Source organism: Boleophthalmus pectinirostris, unplaced genomic scaffold, assembly GCF_026225935.1.
Source record: "Boleophthalmus pectinirostris isolate CB_2022bp ecotype Guang Dong unplaced genomic scaffold, ASM2622593v1 HiC_scaffold_22, whole genome shotgun sequence".
NCBI lineage: Eukaryota > Metazoa > Chordata > Actinopteri > Gobiiformes > Gobiidae > Boleophthalmus > Boleophthalmus pectinirostris.
In genome coordinates, this window is record NW_026571190.1 from 41,801,560 (window position 1) to 41,810,448 (window position 8,889).

At 47.4% G+C, this 8,889-nt stretch overlaps 1 long non-coding RNA gene across 1 annotated transcript; it reads right to left on the reverse strand.

Annotated features, from left to right (window-relative positions):
- Positions 1–5,953: 5,953 nt before the first annotated feature.
- LOC129410454 (uncharacterized) lies at positions 5,954–7,046 on the reverse strand. The gene is made up of 3 exons (XR_008632873.1): positions 6,871–7,046; positions 6,635–6,695; positions 5,954–6,134 (listed from the first exon to the last, which is right to left on the reverse strand). It is a non-coding gene; the product is annotated as an uncharacterized LOC129410454 (long non-coding RNA).
- Positions 7,047–8,889: the final 1,843 nt, after the last annotated feature.

Genomic DNA, 8,889 nt, shown 5'->3' on the forward strand with positions numbered 1-8,889 from the left:
TCCTCCTCTGTACTTCTGTCCTCCTCTGTACCTCTGTCCTCCTCTGTCCTCCTCTGTACTTCTGTCTCCTCTGTACCACTGTCCTCCTCTGTACTTCTGTCCTCCTCTGTACTTCTCTCCTCTTGTACCTCTGTCCTCCTCTGTACCTCTGTCCTCCTCTGTCCTCCTCTGTACCTCTGTCCTCCTCTGTCCTCCTCTGTACTTCTGTCCTCCTCTGTACTTTCTCTCCTCTCTGTACCTCTGTCCTCCTCTGTACTTCTCTGTCCTCCTCTGTCCTCCTCTGTACCTCTGTCCTCCTCTGTCTCTCTGTACTTCTGTCCTCCTCTGTACTGTCTCCTCCTCTGTACCTCTGTCCTCCTCTGTACTCCTCCTCCTCTGTCCTCCTCTGTACCTCTGTCCTCCTCTGTACCTCTGTACCTCTGTCCTCCTCTGTACCTCTGTCCTCTGTCCTCCTCTGCACCTCTGTCCTCCTGTTTCTGTCCTCTGTCCTCTGTACCTCTGTCCTCCTATCTGTCCTCCTTTTGTCCTCCTCTGCACCTCTGTCCTCCTCTGTACCTCTGTCCTCCTCTGTACCTCTGTCCTCCTCTGTACTTTCTGTCCTCCTCTGTACTCTGTCCTCCTCTGTACTTCTGTCCTCCTCTGTACCTCTGTCCTCCTCTGTACTTCTGTCCTCCTCTGTACTTCTGTCCTCCTCTGTCCTCCTCTGTACCTCTGTCCTCCTCTGTACCTCTGTCCTCCTCTGTCCTTCTGTCCTCCTCTGTACCTCTGTCCTCCTCTGCGTCAGTGAAACCCGTCGTGTCGTTTGTGGAGTTTCGTGGTCGTGTCGTGTTTCGCTGTGACTCACACAGACTCAGTGTAACTGAAACTCCTTTAACTGTTCAACAATTACAAAATGGAAAACTGAGACTTATCCTTTTGTCAAAATGGGAACATTTAGCAGAGGTCAGAAGAGCAGCCAGGGAATGTACTCGAGTAAAAGTAACGCTACTGCAAAATAATATTACTCAAGTAGAAGTACAAAGTAGAAGTTCAAGAAAATACAAAAGTCACAGGAAAACATATTTGAGCAAAGTAAAAGAGAAACTCAGGTCCTGTCCACACGACAACGTTTTTTTGGCCGAAAGGGTGAAGTTTGTATTTGTTTTGTCCTTTCGGACTCGGCATTTCAGGCAAAAAGTGTTTTTTGAGAACAGGTTCCAGAGTGGAGAAATCTGAGAACTCGTGTTGTCGTGTGGACAAACAAACCGCAGCTTTTGGAAAACGATGACGTCACGACCGCGTCATCACCAGGGTCCTGACGCAGCAAAGTCTGCAGCCCTCGAACTGACCTCCAGGGGCCAAAGACCGATGTCAAAATGTGACAGGTGCAGTCTACGTCACCGTGTAGATACACACACGGATCAGTGACTGAGATTACAGAAGGGCCATTGAACTGTTGGATTTTGAGACCAAGTTATTCTAATAATTCTCATCCAAATCTTATGGCTAAAAACGAAAACTTATGTTTAACCCTTGTATTATGTTACGGGTCAATTTGACCCATTTCAGTTTTTGTTTTGATCAAAGTACTGTTTATCCATTTTTTTTCTTCCTACAATTTTGTGACTTTTTCTCGTCTTGGGTCATGAACTCGTGTGTGAAATCTGGACTCTTTGATGTGCAGCACAATGTGTGTGCAGAGTTTTATACAAAGATGATGTGGGTCATTTTGGAGTGAACAGGTCAAAAGGAGAAGCAACTACAACAAGTCTGTGGAATGAAGAAAATGGAAGGACAATCTATCGAGCTGCAGAGTCTCTGGAGACATTCCACACGACGTCTCGTCTGATCCGATTTGACAATCGTGACACCAGAGCTGATGTGTCGACGTGAAAGAGACAAATGAGCTGCGATCAGAGACGTGTGGGATAAACGGGTGAACAGTGTTGAACATTGTTGAACATTGTTGAACATTGAAAATGGAGCAAGTCAAATGACAAAAAAAAGGGTGAAGAGGAAACACTTTAAATTGTTCTTAAATAGTTCTGTTGAAAATAAAAAGTTATTGTTTGTCTCTTGTCTAAATGTTCATATCATCTAAAATAAAGATGTTATTGGTTTAACCTGTTTTTTTTTTTTACTGTTTTGCATGGATTTACAATGTACGGATCAAAACGACCCGCAACATAATCAATGTAATTTTTTATCAACGTAATACAAGGGTTCACTTTTGCAAAACAAAACGGCAATATTTCTGGAATATATCTAAAATCCGCTAAATTACCTTAAAGTTCCTGCTCCCTCCTGCACCCTTCCCCGCGCCCCCGCACCCTCCCCCGCGCCCCCGCGCCCTCCCGCACGCCCCCGCACCCTCCCCTGCACCCTCCCCCGCGCCCCCGCACCCTCCCGCACATTTCCTGTAACCTGTGTTTGCAGTTTCAGAGAAGAACTCAGCCTAAATCTGCAGGTTTGTGAAAGAAACAAAACACAACTCCAGGTGTTTGTGACGAGGAAACGGTGATATGGGCCTTTAAACGAGGCAAAAACACAAAAAGGTTCTAGACTTTTTTATTCATGTATCAACACAGTGAGCAGGTGACCGGGACTAGAACCAGGATCCAGACCAGGTATTAAGGTTTGGGACAGTCCTGGAAGAAGGTCACAGAATCCACCATCTCACATCCTGAAGAGGCGTTTAAAACAACACTGAGGAGAGAAAAGAACCATCAGCCAGGAGCCGACAGGAGCCGACAGGAGCCGACAGGAGCCGACAGGAGCCGACAGGAGCAGACAGACCGACAGGAGCACAGGAGCAGACAGGCCGACAGGAGCCGACAGGAGCCGACAGGAGCCGACAGGAGCACTTACCTGGTGAATATGAGACTGATACAGTCTGCGTCCACTGTTACGTTGCCAACGGCGACATATTCTGAGAAAAACAGTTGTTTTATTGACGCCAAAGAGACAAACGTGCGAGTTTCAGACGAGTCGTGTTTATCGCAGATGGAGGCAGGAGACGTGGACTTTGGTTTTTCAAGTCTAGTCACTCGGGTCACCAGAAAAAAACATTTGTGAGTTTACCTTTTGGAGATTTCACGCAAAAGAACAACGTGCAAAACTGTTTCTGAATCTGAAAATCACCAACATGTTTTTTCCTCATGATTATGTTTTATTTTAGCAGGAAATGTACAAAAGGTTCATTTCAGTTTAATTAAATCATACGCGCTCAAAAGAAACACGGATACAGCGTTTAAAACCAAATCTGAGGTGAATTAAAGCAAGGTCCTTGTATGCCCCGCCCCCTCGCTCTGCCCCGCCTCCTCTCTCTGTCCCGCCCCCTCGCTCTGTCCCGCCTCCTCGCTCTGCCCCGCCCCCTCGCTCTCGCCAGACTCTTTTATTTACTTTTATTTTCGTCCGAGCCTAAAATGTCGTCGATCTCCCTCCATGAATTTCTTGCAGTTTAGTCTCTTTATCGTCACTGAGCTTCACGAGTCTCCAAAACAGCAGCAGTGCTCACACCCAACTGGGAAAACTTGGAACAAAGAAAAAAATCAATATGTACATTCCACTTAAAGGTTGTATAGAGGATTTTCCAAGGAAGGAGAAATCCAGCGACTGTTTGTCCTTTTTCAAATGTTGCGCATGTGTGAAACCACCCCCCTCCCCCACAGCTCCTACGTAGAAACACCTCCTCCCTCCTCCTCCTTACGCCACAAACAGGTTTGTTTACAGCCGCTGCACATGACTTGTAAACAACTAACTACAGTGTTGGTTAGACAAGACGGAGAAGTGAGGAGCGGGGAGCAGGGACAGGAGCAGGAAAGGGGAGCAGAGAAGGTTGCGCGGAGATTCCGTGCGAATGAACTAGCTACAACACGCAGCAGCAAGTGACTCTTTCTTTGCCTTGAAAATGACGTTTTCAGACATAGGATATCGCTTTCGTGTCCTGAAAAACGTTTGTGTCGCTCTTGGAAATAAAGTACGTTTTCATAATAAGCAGAAGTTTCCTGTCCAGGAGTAATTTGTGGACCAGTGCTTCAGTCTTTAGACCCTTCGTCTGCTTCAGTCGCGCCATCGCTGGAATGAATCTTCAAGAATCACCTTAGTTTGGCTTCGCTGCTTTTCCCCTTGTCTTCTTCTTTCACCTCAAAAACGGACTTTCTTTTGCGGCGAACTGCTCCTGGATTCTTGTCGCCATCGCAACAAACTTTGTGTGAACTGCGAGGAAGATATAGGTCAAAAAAGCCGCTAAGAACTGTTGCGTTGGTGGAGTAAACAGCGTCTGTGCGTCTTGCGTCTGTGGACTGCGTGACAGTCGTACGTAAACCACGTACCGGCGGCGCAGGCAAGTCAGTTACACTAGAAACGTAGGGAGTTTGATTGACAGCCTGTCAGCTCACAGATAACGAGGCAGTGTCGTTATCTATTGGCAAATGTTTAGCCCCACCACGTCCAGAGTTGATGAATTTTTATTCTCTTTTTTTTGGTCATCATAATTACAAGGCGACTGCATCTATAATCTATCACTGACAATTTGAAACAAAAAAAAAAATCCTCCATACAACCTTTAAAGAAACTGTCAATGTAGACAGTGAAATATTTCAAAGATGTAACCTGCTCTGTTTGTTTAGCCTGAGTGAAAACAGGATCCTGGGTTTGTGGAGCACGAGGATCAAACACCGACTCCTTAGTTTTGTTTAAGAGTTACATAAGACTCTTTGCACCGACAGAGAAAAGATGTGAACTCTTGATGGTGGAGATACAGTCACCATTGTGAGGAAGACTCATGATTATCCTGTCATCTGATCATTTTAGGATGTTGTTTCCTCCCTGACTGTTCTGACATTTATTTGTTACAGGTTGAACGGGTGAAATGTGACACCTGGGCCCAGTCCAGCAGAAGTAAACAACAAGGCCAAAAACTCAAGTTAATGCATCTGATATAAAAGTGTATTGAACAGATACATATGTCTCTAGTTTATCAAACTGTTGACCATGTATGAAACATCCATCCATTTTCTTCCTCTTGTCCAGGGTCGGGTCATGGGGGCATCAGCCTAAAGGTTCGTTCGCACCAAAGCGTCAAAAAACTCCTTGACGTTTCTATTTGGAGCCTTTGCATCTGAGTTCAGACCCCGACGCTCGTGTCTTTGACGCCGCGGACGAACGGGAGAAAAATACTTGACGTGCGTCCGTTGCCCTGGAAACAAGAGCCCGGTCCAGATCTTTTCCTGAAACAATGTCAGACCAGACTGAGACTTTAGAGTTTTTATAACGTAAAACCTCAGCGGAGGAAATCGACTCCACGACTGGAGCGAGTTTATATTTATACTCCACTAATGACACTGGATCAGTCCTGGTCTAGTCTCAGTCTAGCCCTTGTTTAGTCCTGGTCCGGTCTTGGTTTAGTCCTGGTTTAGTCCTGGTTTAGTCCTGGTTTAGTCCTGGTGTCCTGGTGTCCTGGTGGTGTCCTATATATTTATTCTCTGTTCATGTTTGTGGTTCTGGTTCTGGGGTTTTTCTTCCTGAGTAATAACCTGTCGCTGTGTCTCTGGATACTCGTCTCTGATTGGTCGACGCGGCTCGTCTGACGTGAAAAGTTCAGCATTTTCAACTTCTGACGCCGACGCCTCAGACGCGCGTCTAGAGCGTCGACGCCAAAACACAGGACGCTCTAGTCACACATAGTCCACATCAACTTTATATAGAAACTGGAGGCTCTGACTCTTTGGTGTGAACGAACCTTTAAGCAGGGACTCCCAGACTTCCTTCACACCAGACACTTCCTCCAGCTCCTCCGGAGGAACCAGGACTAAACCAGGACTAAACCAGGACTAAACTAGGACTAAACTAGGACTAAACTAGGACTACCAGGACTAAACTAGGACTAAACTTTAAATGAGACAAAAAGACAAAATGGTTCTAGACGTTTTTATTCATGTATTAATGCAGTGAGCAGGTGATTAGGGACTAGAACCAGGATCCAGACCAGGACCAGGATCCAGACCAGGACCAGGATCCAGACCAGGACCAGGATCCAGACCAGGACTAGGGCCTAGACCAGGACTGGGGCTTTGTTTGTGGGTTTGGGACAGTCCTGGAAGAAGGTCACATGATCCACCGTCTGACATCCTGGAGAAGCATTTCTCCAAACACTGAGGAGAGAAAAGAACCATGAGACAGGAGCCGACAGGAGCCGACAGGAGCAGAGAGGAGCCGACAGGAGCCGAGCCGACAGGAGCCGAGACAGGAGCAGAGCAGGAGCCGACAGGAGCCGACAGGAGCAGACAGGAGCCGACAGGAGCCGACAGGAGCAGACAGGAGCAGACAGGAGCCGACAGACAGGAGCAGACAGGAGCCGACAGGAGCCGACAGAGCAGACAGGAGCCGACAGGAGCCGACAGGAGCAGACAGGAGCAGAGCAGACAGGAGCAGACAGGAGCAGAGCAGAGCCAGGAGCAGACAGGAGCTGACAGGAGCAGACAGACAGGAGGAGCAGGACAGGAGCAGAGCAGGAGCAGGAGCAGAGCAGGAGCAGGAGCAGAGCAGGAGCAGACAGGAGCAGGAGCAGACAGGAGCTGACAGGAGCAGACAGGAGCAGACAGGAGCAGACAGGAGCAGACAGGAGCAGACAGGAGCAGACAGGAGCACTTACCTGGTGAATATGAGACTGATACAGTCTGCGTCCACTGTTACGTTGCCAACGGCGACATATTCTGAGAAAAACAGTTGTTTTTATTAAAGCCAAAACCACAATCGAGCGAGTTTCAGACGCGTCGAGTTGAACTCAGATGGAAACAGGACACATGGACTTTGGGTTGATTCTTATTTTTGTCGTAATAAAGTGAAATCTCGGGTCTGGTCATTAAAAAAAGTCAATCAGTCTCTCACCCACACAGTTGGACAGAGTGACGCTGGCTCCTCCTCCCGTCTCCTCACTGCTCTGCTCCTGTCGGCTCTGCTCCTGTCGGCTCTGCTCCTGTCGGCTCTGCTCCTGTCGGCTCTGCTCCTGTCGGCTCTCGTTGCTGCTGTTCTCCTCCTCGCTGCTGCCGCCCCTGCCGCCCCTGCCGCCCCTGCCGGCCTCACGTCTCACTCTCTGTCCTCCGGAAGACGAGACGAACGACTCGACCTCACACACGACTGCAGAGGGGCAATAAAGAGGGTCTGTTACACTTGTGGGGTAATAAAGAGGGTCTGTTACACTTGTGGGGTAATAAAGAGGGTCTGTTACACTTGTGGGGTAATAAAGAGGGTCTGTTACACTTGTGGGGTAATAAAGAGGGTCTGTTACACTTGTGGGGTAATAAAGAGGGTCTGTTACACTTGTGGGGTAATAAAGAGGGTCTGTTACACTTGTGGGGTAATAAAGAGGGTCTGTTACACTTGTGGGGTAAAATCCCTCAGTCGTTCATTTAGAATCTGAGGCAAAAGGAAAAATTCAGTTTGTCACCTGGACAAAAGTTTATTTGGTCAAAAACGTTTCTCAGCTCAAACTTCTTCTTCAGTTGTGTTCAGACGCTGGTGGACACGTCCTTACATCTGCCTGAAGGGGGCACCACATAACTCCTCTGAAACTCCTCTGGAACTAACACACACACACTCGTTTACAGTTTGTTTTCTGTTGAACCTGAGTGTGGATCATTTCAGCAGAATGGTTCAGGTGTTAGTGGAGCATCCACACCTCTGGACCTGACTGTCCGCACCTCTGGACCTGACTGTCCGCACCTCTGGACCTGACTGTCCGCACCTCTGGACCTGACTGTCCGCACCTCTGGACCTGACTGTCCGCACCTCTGGACCTGACTGTCCGCACCTCTGGACCTGACTGTCCACACCTCTGGACCTGACTGTCTCTGATGTTCTTTTTGTTTCGGTTCAGGTTTGAGGATCGACTTGTAAACACGACTCATTTCTATTCAAAATGATTCTCTTTCTTATTAACAGAAACAGCTTCTTTAACTCTTCAATTAAACCATTTCTTTTCTCTGGCTCAGATCTGTGCCTCACTGTCGTCCAGGACTGACCCCAGGCTTTTAGGTCACGTTTACAAGTAAAAGAATCATCGTATCAGAAACGATTTGTGTCCAGACACGTCTTTCCTGTGTCCGTTCCCTTCACACAGTAACGTGAAACCGCCTGAAATGCTCGTCACATGACTAAGCTGACGTCACGACGTCATGTGTGCGGTAAAAACAAGGAAGTGGAACAGACTGGAAGATGGAAAGTGTGAAAAGTCTTTTCATGGACCAACAATGAGGCTCAGATGTTACTGAGTAGTTCGAGCTCCGCTGTTTTCCCTTTGTTTCCCTTTTGTTTAAACTGTTTTCCGCAATATCGTCACATGATGATGTCACGAACCCAGAGCATCAGGAAGGAGCGAGTCACAGTGACGTGGTCCAATAATGACGAGACTCGAGCTCCTACGTCAGATTAGTTTGGACGAACTCTGCATCAAACGAAAACGACTCCAGTACAAAGTGGTGAGATCTAAACCAGGTCTAAACCAGGTCTAAACCAGGTCTAAACCAGGTCTAAACCAGATCTAAACCAGGTCTAAACCAGGTCTAAACCAGGTCTAAACCAGGACTAAACCACTAAACCAGGTCTAAACCAGGTCTTAAACCAGATCTAAACCAGGTCTAAACCAGGTCTAAACCAGGTCTAAACCAGGTCTAAACCAGGTCTAAACCAGGTCTAAACCAGGTCTAAACCAGGTCTAAACCAGATCTAAACCAGGACTAAACCAGGTCTAAACCAGGTCTAAACCAGGTCTAAACCAGGTCTAAACCAGATCTAAACCAGGACTAAAACTAAACAGGTCTAAACCAGGTCTAAACCAGGTCTATCTAAACCAGATCTAAACCAGGTCCAGGTCTAAACCAGGTCTAAACCAGGATCTAAACCAGGTCT